The sequence below is a fragment of the Balaenoptera physalus genome (genome assembly GCF_965194825.1).
Source record: "Balaenoptera physalus genome assembly, chromosome: 11".
NCBI classification, from domain to species: domain Eukaryota; kingdom Metazoa; phylum Chordata; class Mammalia; order Artiodactyla; family Balaenopteridae; genus Balaenoptera; species Balaenoptera physalus.
In genome coordinates this window covers 35,308,532-35,319,443 of record NC_138896.1, presented here as the reverse complement: position 1 = coordinate 35,319,443, position 10,912 = coordinate 35,308,532, and the positions used below count along the sequence as shown (strand labels likewise).

The 10,912-nt window shown below is 45.6% G+C and overlaps 1 long non-coding RNA gene across 3 annotated transcripts in view; it reads right to left on the bottom strand.

Annotated features, from left to right (window-relative positions):
• Positions 1-7,270: 7,270 nt before the first annotated feature.
• The window catches only part of LOC309638330, a 76,180-nt gene continuing 72,538 nt past the window's right edge, over positions 7,271-10,912 (bottom strand). For all 3 annotated transcript variants that reach the window (XR_014251076.1, XR_014251077.1, XR_014251078.1), the window contains one exon: positions 7,271-10,902. This is a non-coding gene — a long non-coding RNA (uncharacterized lncRNA). The remainder of the gene's footprint in view (positions 10,903-10,912) is intronic.

Here is a 10,912-nt window from a genome sequence, read left to right as displayed (position 1 = left end):
GTAATGAGTCTATGTACTAAGAATCTGATGCTCAAATAGGCCTATCTGTTGTATCCAAAACTATCACCACGGAATTGCAAGAACCAAACACTGAATAACATCATGGGAAACTCACTTTTAGTCTGATGCTAAAATCCTAGCTTTTCTGAAAGTCTCATTGCATTTGTACAAGTCAGTTGTAGTCAGTTATCTTTTCCTTTCCACTGGTCTATCAATTCTTCAAGACCAGGATCTACATCCTTATTTCCTAATATACACTTGGCAGCTAGTATATTTCAGTCAAAGTTCAAACAATACATGCAGGGGGTGAGAGTGTGTCTGAGTACATTTGAAACAGTAGGACAGGCCTCACAGAAGTCTATTTGCAAAGGGCCCGAGGACCATGGAGGACTGTTCAAGCTCTGTCCATGGCTAAGTTGGATGCCTGTCTTCCCTCCCCCACCCCCCATCCAAAAGGATCCAGGACAAAACTTGGAAACAACCAAGATGTCCTTCAGTAGGTAAATGGGTTAATAAACTGCGGTACATCTAGACAATGTAATATTATTTCAGTGCTAAAAAGAAATGAGACATCAAGCCACGAGAAGACATGGAGGAACCTCAAATGCATGTCACTAAGTGAAAGACACCAATCTGAAAAGGCTCCCTACTGTATGATTCCAATTACATGACATTCTGGAAAAGGCAAAACTATGGAGACAGGAAAAAAATCAGTGGTTGCCAGGGCTTAGTGGGGAGGGATGAATAGGTGGAGCACAGAGGATTTTTAGGACAGTGAAGCTATTCTTTGTAATACCACAGTGATGGTACAGATCATTATTCATTTGTCCAAGCACACAGAATGTACAACACCAAGAATGAACACAATTGTAAATTATGAACTTTGGGTAGTTGTGTTGTGTCAATGTAGGTTCATCAGTTGTAACAAATGTACCAACCTGGTGCGGGATGTTGATAGCCAAGAAGGCTGTACATGTGTGGAGGCAGGGAGTATGTGGGAAATCTCTGTAGCTTTTTCTTAATTTTTCTGGAACTCAGAACTTCTTTAAAAACTAAAGCCTTTATTTAAAACAATCCAGGATTGGTTTTCTGGGCATATGCCCGTCACTGCCTCTCTCTCATAATAGGAGCTTCAAGTATCCAGCCTTCTATACTCATTCAGATCCCTCCTCATTCCACCAGTAGCTGTGGACTCTCTTTGCTAATTTAGGCATTTTAATTAAGCAATGAAATTTTAAAAAGTTTTAGAAAATACTGTTTCAACAATTCCTATAATTTCTCCTCTTTTGGACCTTGTTCACAATGTTCTCCATTTGCCTCTCCAGACCCACTCCCTGACCCTCCCCACCCTGCTCTGGGGAATAGGACATTGACGTCTACCAACTGCTTGGATGGCATCACCCAGGCACCCTTGTCTCTGGTTTCCAGGTGGATCTGCTAATAGGAGGCACAGGCAGGAGATTAGAGAGCAGAAAGAGAAGTCAGAGTATTTATTTCTCCTGCCTGTTTTGCTGTTGCTTGGCACTGACTGTGCTTTTCTACAACTAAACCTGGCATTGCATGGCCCTTCTACCATGACTCCAGCTTTAATCAGGTCCAACAACACCATTTCTAGCCATTACCCTTCAGGTTGGGGGGGGTTGGCTTTCCTCTGTTGATAGTCATGGATGCCTCAACATCCCTGGGCACTCTAACTCTGCCCACACCTCAAAAAATGGTCCCTTCAAAAACCCCACCTAAGTGTGCTGTCTGTTTCTTGCTGGTTCCATGACTGATAAAGGATTCAAGGACTTCTCCCTCCCGTAGTATCCTAGATTCACCCTTGTTGACAGTGGTAATTACAACAGAGTAATGCCCCTGCGCCACCAAGGAAGCCCCTGTGCCTCACCTTATATTTAATAATCCAGCAAAATCCTATTTAAGTGATTTTTCACAACCACCATCCTGTGCAGTAGCTAAGACAGGCCAATTTACTTTTGAAAATCGAAGAAGTTATTTGCCCAAGGTTAGGCAGTGAACTTGCCAGTGAGGACAGGCAGCCAGATCTTCCTGCTGCCAAGCCAGGCCTCTTCCCACTCTGGCACCTGCCTTATTCACAAACACTTGCCCCTCCTTGACTGCTCTAGGAAGGGAACATGTCACATGCAGTGTTCTCAGCCCAACCAATTTTGGCTGTGTCCCAAACGAGCAGGAAACACCTTCTGAGGTATTTCTAGAAATATCAGCCTTTGATACTCTTTGTTTCATTTCTCCACCCCGATAATTACCCCAACTTAATTTAATAAGCAGCAATCATATAAGCCAGACAGTGGGACTTGATTTTGCTTGCAGAAGAATCAGGTTTGAGTGAGTGGATCTGATTGTCTTTGGGGAATTAGAGGCTGTTTTCTAATTCAAAGGAAGAATGAAGAAGGAGTTGCTTTCTTTTAAATACATGGACCTTAACATAGTGAACTCCACCTCTGCAGGTTTGAGTAGAATAAAGTCAAGTGTAATATCATCCCTTGCCTCCTAGGCTGGTGGCAGGGAAATCAGAGTCAGAGGGGTAGATGTCCAGACCTCTCTTTCATCCTGCCCTCTGCTCCCCTGCCAATGTTTTCCATGGATAGAAACCAAACAGAAGCCCGAGGGCAAGGGAGTCCACAGAATCAACCTCTTATAGCAGAGAGCGGGGCAAAGCGAGGTGGGAAATGATCCCAGGTAAGGGTGGAGCAAATGGAGAACAAACAACCCAGAATTCTACTAATACAGATATCAAAGGGCATTCCTTTCCTGTAATGGGGCCAGGCAATATCTTGAAAGAAATAGTAACTCACAGGAGAAATTCATACTTATTAATTATCCATTGCTGTGTAACAAGCTACCCCAAGTGTAGTGGCTTGAAACAAACATTTTCTCACACAGTTTCTGAGGACCAGGACTCTGGGAGTGGCCAGCAGTGTGGTTCTGGCTTGGGTATCCCATGAGATTGCAGTCAAGATACCCACAAGAGCTGCAGTCAAGCTTCGATTGGAGGTGGAGGGTCCAAGTCCAAGATGGCTCACTCACACGCCTGTTGGCTGGAGGCCTCAGTTCCTCACTGGCTGTTAGCAGGAGGTTTCTGTTCCTGGTCTTGTGGGCCTCTTCAAAGAGCTACTCACAACATGGTAACTGGATTCTCCCAGAGTGAGTGATTCAAGAGAGAACAAGGAGGAAGCCACTTGTCTTTCACAGACTGCCCCCAGAAGCCTAATACCATCACATTTGCCACATTCCATTTGCTAATGTTCCTAAGTTCAGCCCACATTGAAGGGGAGGGGAACTAGCTTCCACCTTTTGAAGTGAGGAATATTTAAGAATTTATGCACTGATTTTGAACCACCATACACTCAGAAGCAGATTCGGAGGAGAAAGTGTTCAGAGTGATCTCACAATAGTGATGAAGGGCCATATTTACCTATATGCCTTCTGCAATATAAGCCCTCTGAGGGTTGGTGCCAAATCTAAGTCATCTGTAATCACAGCACCTAGCATAGTGTTTAATGCACAATAACCTCCCAATAAATGCACATTAAATAGTACATTCTACATCTTTGACTTGCCTTTCCAACAAGGTGTCTATGTCAGTCAGATTGGGCTAGATTGTGCTGTTATAACAAACAACTCCAACATCACAATGGCTGAAAACCACAAATGTTTCTCATGTGTGTTACATGTCTAGCAAGGGTTAGCTTGGAATTGTTTCCCATCAGTGTTGTCCTCACTCTGAGCCCCAATCTAATGAGGCAGCTAATATCCACAGAGAACGTTAGTTCATTGCAGCACTATTTACAATAGCCAGGACATGGAAGCAACCTAAGTGTCCATCGACAGATGAATAGATAAAGAAGGTGTGGCACATATATACAATGGAATATTACTCAGCCATAAAAAGAAATGAAATTGAGTTATTTGTAGTGAGGTGGATGGACATAGAGACTGTCATACAGAGTGAAGTAAGTCAGAAAGAGAAAAACAAATACCGTATGCTAACACATATATATGGAATCTAAAAAAAGAAAAAAAATGGTTCTGAAGAACCTAGGGGCAGGACAGGAATAAAGACGCAGAGGTAGAGAATGGATTTGAGGACACGGTGAGGGGGAAGGGTAAGCTGGGACGAAGTGAGAGAGTGGCATGGACTTATATACACTACCAAATGTAAAATAGATAGCTAGTGGGAAGCAGCCGCATAACACAGGGAGATCAGCTCGGTGCTTTGTGTCCACCTAGAGGGGTGGGATAGGGAGGGTTGGAGGGAGACACAAGAGGGAGGAGATATGGGGATATATGTATATGTATAGCTGATTCACTGTGTCATAGAGCAGAGACTAACACACCATTGTGAAGCAATTATACTCCAATAAACATGTTAAAAATAAGTAAATAAACAAACAAACAAGTAAAGAGGGAAGGAGTGTGCAAAAGAGCAAACCGGTGGTTAGAGCTTCTTCCTGGAAATGCCACACATCACTCTGCTCAAGCAAGTCACGTGGCCACATCTAATTTCAAAGGGAAGAGAAGCTTAGCCCTCTGGCAGAGAGGGGAAGCAGATATTGGTGAACAATAAAAATCTTACCAAGGGAACAAACTTCCCCTTGTGCTTTCATGTATCATCCAGTTTCTTCTACTCCCCTGGGCAACTCTTCCCTTTATTCATCCCTGTGGGTTGCATTGCATACTGAAACGATGGTTTCAGGGGGTTCCTCCCTAGCAGACCAAGTTCAATGCAGGAGCCCCACACTGGGAACCAAACCCACACCTCAGGTGTAACCTCTGTGATTTAGTCTCTTTCTGTTGGTTTGGTTCAGGTTCCTCATCAGTTAGGAATCATAAACGGGTCTTCAGTTTTATTGGGATTAAATCATATAATGCATAAGCAAGTGCTCTATTGCTTTTATGATATTGTTTGGGAGCAAGGAGTGCCTTACTAGGTCACCAAAACCATCCTTGCCCCACATGAAAGAGCTTAGAGAGATTGATTACATCGGGTTCATTAAGCCTCCAGGCGAGCTTTTATTAGAATTAGGTAATCCCCATGAGGGATTTGTGGGTCCATTATAAGCCATGAATACCTCAAATCAAATTAGCTTAGCTGCTTTCCAAGAATAGGTCGCTGAGAGCAATAATGGGAAATGAGGTAGGTATAATAATGAGTTGGGAAGATTGAGAAGGGATTGCCAAAAAAGATGGGTCCCAACAGCACCCCAACTACCAGGGAGTCCTGAGGCCTTCAGCATGTGGGAGAAGAGGAGGGCATGGGAAGGCATTGAGAACCTTCTTCTGAGACCTTCCCAGACCTTTCGTACACTGGCTCTTCATCACTACTGTGAGATCACTCTGAACTCTTTCTCCTCCGCATCTCCTTCTGAGTGTACGGTGGTTGAAAATCAGTCCATAAATTCTTAAATATTCCTCACTTCAAAAGGTGGAACCTAGATCCCCTTCCCTTCAATGTGGGCTGAACTTAGGAACATTAGCAAATGGAATGTGGCAAATGTGATGGTATTAGGCTTCTGGGGGCAGTCTGTGAAAGACAAGTGGCTTCTTCCTTGTTCTCTCTTGAATCACTCACTCTGGGAGAATCCAGTTACCATGTTGTGAGTAGCTCTTTGAAGAGGCCCACAAGACCAGGAACCTCCTGCTAACAGCCAGTGAGGAACTGAGGCCTCCAGCCAACAGGCGTGTGAGTGAGCCATCTTGGACTTGGACCCTCCACCTCCAATCGAAGCTTGACTGCAGCTCTTGTGGGTATCTTGACTGCAATCTCATGGGATACCCAAGCCAGAACCACACTGCTGGCCACTGCCAGAGTCCTGATCCTCAGAAACTGTGTGAGAAAATGTTTGTTTCAAGCCACTACACTTGGGGTAGCTTGTTACACAGCAATGGATAATTAATAAGTATGAATTTCTCCTGTGAGTTACTATTTCTTTCAAGATATTGCCTGGCCCCATTACAGGAAAGGAATGCCCTTTGATATCTGTATTAGTAGAATTCTGGGTTGTTTGTTCTCCATTTGCTCCACCCTTACCTGGGATCATTTCCCACCTCGCTTTGCCCCGCTCTCTGCTATAAGAGGTTGATTCTGTGGACTCCCTTGCCCTCGGGCTTCTGTTTGGTTTCTATCCATGGAAAACATTGGCAGGGGAGCAGAGGGCAGGATGAAAGAGAGGTCTGGACATCTACCCCTCTGACTCTGATTTCCCTGCCACCAGCCTAGGAGGCAAGGGATGATATTACACTTGACTTTATTCTACTCAAACCTGCAGAGGTGGAGTTCACTATGTTAAGGTCCATGTATTTAAAAGAAAGCAACTCCCTCTTCGTTTTTCCTTTGAATTAGAAAACAGCCTCTAATTCCCCGAAGACAATCAGATCCACTCACTCAAACCTGATTCTTCTGCTAGCAAAATCAAGTCCCACTGTCTGGATTATATGATTGCTGCTTATTAAATTAAGTTGGGGTAATTATCGGGGTGGAGAAATGAAACAAAGAGTATCAAAGGCTGATATTTCTAGAAATACCTCAGAAGGTGTTTCCTGCTCGTTTGGGACACAGCCAAAACTGGCTGGGCTGAGAACACTGCATGTGACATGTTCCCTTCCTAGAGCAGTCAAGGAGGGGCAAGTGTTTGTGAATAAGGCAGGTGCCAGAGTGGGAAGAGGCCTGGCTTGGCAGCAGGAAGATCTGGCTGCCTGTCCTCACTGGCAAGTTCACCGCCTAACCTTGGGCAAATAACTTCTTCGATTTTCAGAAGTAAACTGGCCTGTCTTATCTACTGCACAGGATGGTGGTTGTGAAAAATCACTTAAATAGGATTTTGCTGGATTATTAAATATAAGGTGAGGCACAGGGACTTCCCTGGTGGCACAGTGGTTAAGAATCCACCTGCCAATGCAGGGGACACCGGTTCGAGCCCTGGTCCAGGAAGATCCCACATGCCACAGAGCAACTAAGCCCCTGCACCACAACTACTGAGCCTGCACTCTAGAGCCCGAGAGCCACAACTACTGAAACCCGCTTGCCACAACTACTGAAGCCCGTGCATCCTAGAACCTGTGCTCCGCAACAAGAGAAGCCACCACAATGAGAAGCCCACACGTGGCAACGAAGAGTAGTCTCTGCTCGCCACAACTAGAGAAAGCCCGTGCACAGCAACGAAGACCCAACGCAGCCATAAATAAATAAATAAATAAATAAATAAATAAATAAATAAATAAATAAATAAATAAATTTATTTATTTATTAAAAAAAAAACTGTTAGGAAAAAAAGGATGAGGCACAAAGAGGTTAAGCAACTAGTCCAAGAACACATGGACGGTGTGAAGCTGGGATTTGGACCTGGAAGTCCGGCTCTAGAATCCATGCTCTTAAGCACTATGCCCCGTTGGTGGCCTTGATCCTGACCACACCCCTCAAATAGTCCCTTCAGTTAATTCCCTGAGTATCTCTTTAGAGCTCTCACCTCTTTCCTGCTATAATTCTGTACTATAGTCTATTGTCTTTCACAATCTTACAAAAGATTCAGAAGGGACTGGGACATACTTAAGAAACTAATTTTGAGTTAAAAGAACTTTATATTTTATATCAAAACCAGATTCTAGGTAAAGAAAGTCTGTTAATTATAAACGAAAAATAATTCCATTCCCTAGCTCTTTTCTAAAGAATATTATGAAGCTAACATGAATGATAACACAAGTCCAAAATCTCTTATCTGAAGGCCTTGGGGCCAGATAGATTTTGGAATTTAAAATGTTTTGGAGTTTTGAAAAGTCTTATTTAATATATTATACACACTGTATGTGTACGCAAAAGTGTTTGAATATATTACATAACACAGGGTCTAGGAAAGCCTTCAGGAATCAAACAAATTTTCTGCAAGAAAACAGACATTCACACTAAGCGGGATAGATAATGCTTATAAGTAGTTCATGCCAGTAGGTCACGTTTTGTTGACAAATGAAGGATGGAAAAACTTTATTTTTCAGAAGTAGTTTGGTTTTTGGAATTAGAGATAAAGGTTTGTGGACATGAGGTAATATAGAATCGGGCCAAGGATAGTAAACCTAATAAACTGTCATCAGAGAGAGGAGTACACACTTTCCCCTTCTAGTTCTGGTTACTTCCTCAGGGAGGAGGATGGAGATTCCAGCTCTGTTGCCTCCCCAGGTCAAGATGAAAGAGATTTTTTTTTTTCCCCTTGAGATTTGGTGCACTGGGGCTGTCCTTATGCTATGAAACACTGACCCTAAGAAAGAAATCAGAGTTTTTGCTTTTGGGGGTGGGGATAGCTTCTGTTTGCACCTCCAGACCCCCTTCTCCATCTTTTCCACCTTGCTCCGGGTCTCAGAAGGCTGACCTGTAGAGGCGACCTGTGCCCTCTGGTTTCTGACTGAGTTTGTCCAGCGGGGAGTCCTGGCAGGAGATCAGAGCAAGGGAAGGGCAGTGGCCGGGTGCTAGTCTCTCAGGTCCTGAGTGGCTGCCCTGGGATGGCCGTGTCCTTCAATTGCAGTCACAGCCTCTGTCCTCCCCATGTGGCTCTCTCCTTCCTGGGGTTGGTTATCCATTCCCCCGTCCTTGTTCCTTCAGGCCTAGGAGTGGTTACCACCCTTCAAACAAACACACACACACACACACACACACACACGTCACCAGCTCCAGGATACTGCACTTCCCCTTGGGGTTTCCCTACACCTTTACGTTTATGATTTCCCTTTCCCACTTCTCAGCATTCGAAACTTCATAAATATGCATGCTTCTTCCCTGTGTGCTGTTACCCATGGGTCCATTTTTTGAGACACAAGAAAGGCCCCCAGAAATGTGTGAGGGGCTGGGTGATCAGGCAAAGATGTCAAGGGCGAGGTCATCCAGAGCAGACCCAAGATGGCAGGCATCCCATCATTCAGTTCACTCCCTATGGCCTCTGCAAGAATCATTTTTCCTAAGAGATGACTCCTTGGTCATCTGGCTCTTCGTTCTTTGGCTGTCTTTCCCTCCCCCAGAGTGACTGTATTCAGAAGGCATGGATGTGCCCTCAGAGTTCTGTCTCTACAATACACTAGAAGGGAGACCTAACTCTGGGCAACTGGAGATTGTTCACGGGACTCACAACTCTACCAGCTTCCGGCACTGCCAGCCCCTTCCAGCCCTCCCTGTTCTACTCTTTCCCCAATCACACCTTGTTTTTCGTCTACCCTTGGCCTTTGGGGAAAGGGATAAGAGTAAAGAGAGAAAGAGGAGTAGCTGATACCTGCTAGTTCATCTGACTTCCATGCTTGCTTCAAGCCTGCTCTGTCACGGTCTCGCAGCCAGACATTTCTTGGTTCATTGCTCAACTTTAGGACAAACTGTTTCCCCAGCTCCTAGCACACGGTGCAGCACAGGCAACAGAAGAAAGGTCAAGTCATTGGGTTCTCTATTTTAACACAGAGTAGATAGAGCTCAGTCATAGGGAGGAAAAATGCAGGAAGATGTCCTAACAAGCATGGGGATGACCGTGTCCCTCCTTGTGCTTCTGCAGCGGAGGGTCAAAGGGCAAAGCATTGCCATAGCATCTGCACCTCTCCCTCCTCCTGACCCCATTCGAAGAAGAGAACGTGAGGCTGAGAAAAGCTTTTATCTGTCAGTACATCCCAGACCAGACCTCTCCCACCTCTGCAAGGACTAATCTCCTGCTGGCACACTGCATTTCTCCTCTCCTTGATTATGCTAAAACCTCCATCTCATGCCTGCCTTTAATTACGCTTCAAAAGGCCCCCTTCTATTGACTTAGGCATGTGACTTCTATTGACTTAGCCATGTAACTTCTATTGACTTAGCCACGTGACCTGGTGAAGGGGCCGTGGCTGGGTGGGTGTGGCAGACACCAGGCCCGTACAGTACCATAGCCCACACTCCCTGGACCCTCCAGTGTACACAGTAGCTGTGGTTTTTATCTACAGCACGGCAGTTCTTCCCACCTGGACCCTGAGGGTTTTCTCAGATGCCAGAAGAGCTTACTGGCAAGGGTGAGGGGGTGAGCGCTGGTGAGGGGACACCTCCGGAGGCGCCCCTCGCCTAGTGGGGCATGGGAGGCAGTAGATCCATGACCAGGGGAACCATCCTGAGGCCTGGTTCACACAGGTCCCCAGGGGGCCCCGGAAGGCCTGCACCCTGGCTGTGCGTGTCTGTGCTACCCACGGGTGCCCCCTGTCCTGCCTTTTCTCCCTTCCCTGCCTCCCTTACCCTACTTCGCTGTGCTTCTGGGGTTCACCTCCCAAACAGACTACCTGTACCCAAGTACCTGTCCAGGGTCTGTTTTCGGTAAACTAAGACAGTTGGAAAGGAAAAAAAAAAAAAGTCATTTACAGTTGCTCTCTGCTTCTGTTACTTCTCATTCACTCTTCCACCCCACGGAGAGCTGGCTCCGTTCCTGACACTTTGAAACTCCAGATCTTGCCAAATCCAGTGATTCTGTCCTCTCACACTTGACCACTTGGTAGCAGTTAACCGACCATTTCCTCCTTGGAGCACGCTCCTTTCCTGGTTTCTGGGACAGCCTTCTCTCCTATTTTCCTCTTACCACTGAGCTTTCTGTCATGGTCTCAAAGATGCCCTTTTTTTCCACTTCCCACTTAAGCGTCCACATTCCTCAAAGCCCCTCCTTAACCCTCTTCTGTTCTCACTCCTCATACTCACTGGGGGCCACCAACTTCACTGGCTTCCATTCCCACAAATGCCAGCAATGCCCCCATCCATGCATCCCACCCAGGCCTCCGTGTTGAGCCCCCTCCTGTGCAAACCTGCCTATTGGATCGAACCTCTTCTATGTTCCATGGATCCTCAGATAGGCAGGCTCCCAACTGACGTCTCTGTGGTGGTACATTTTTCCTCTAAGAAATCTGTCAGAGA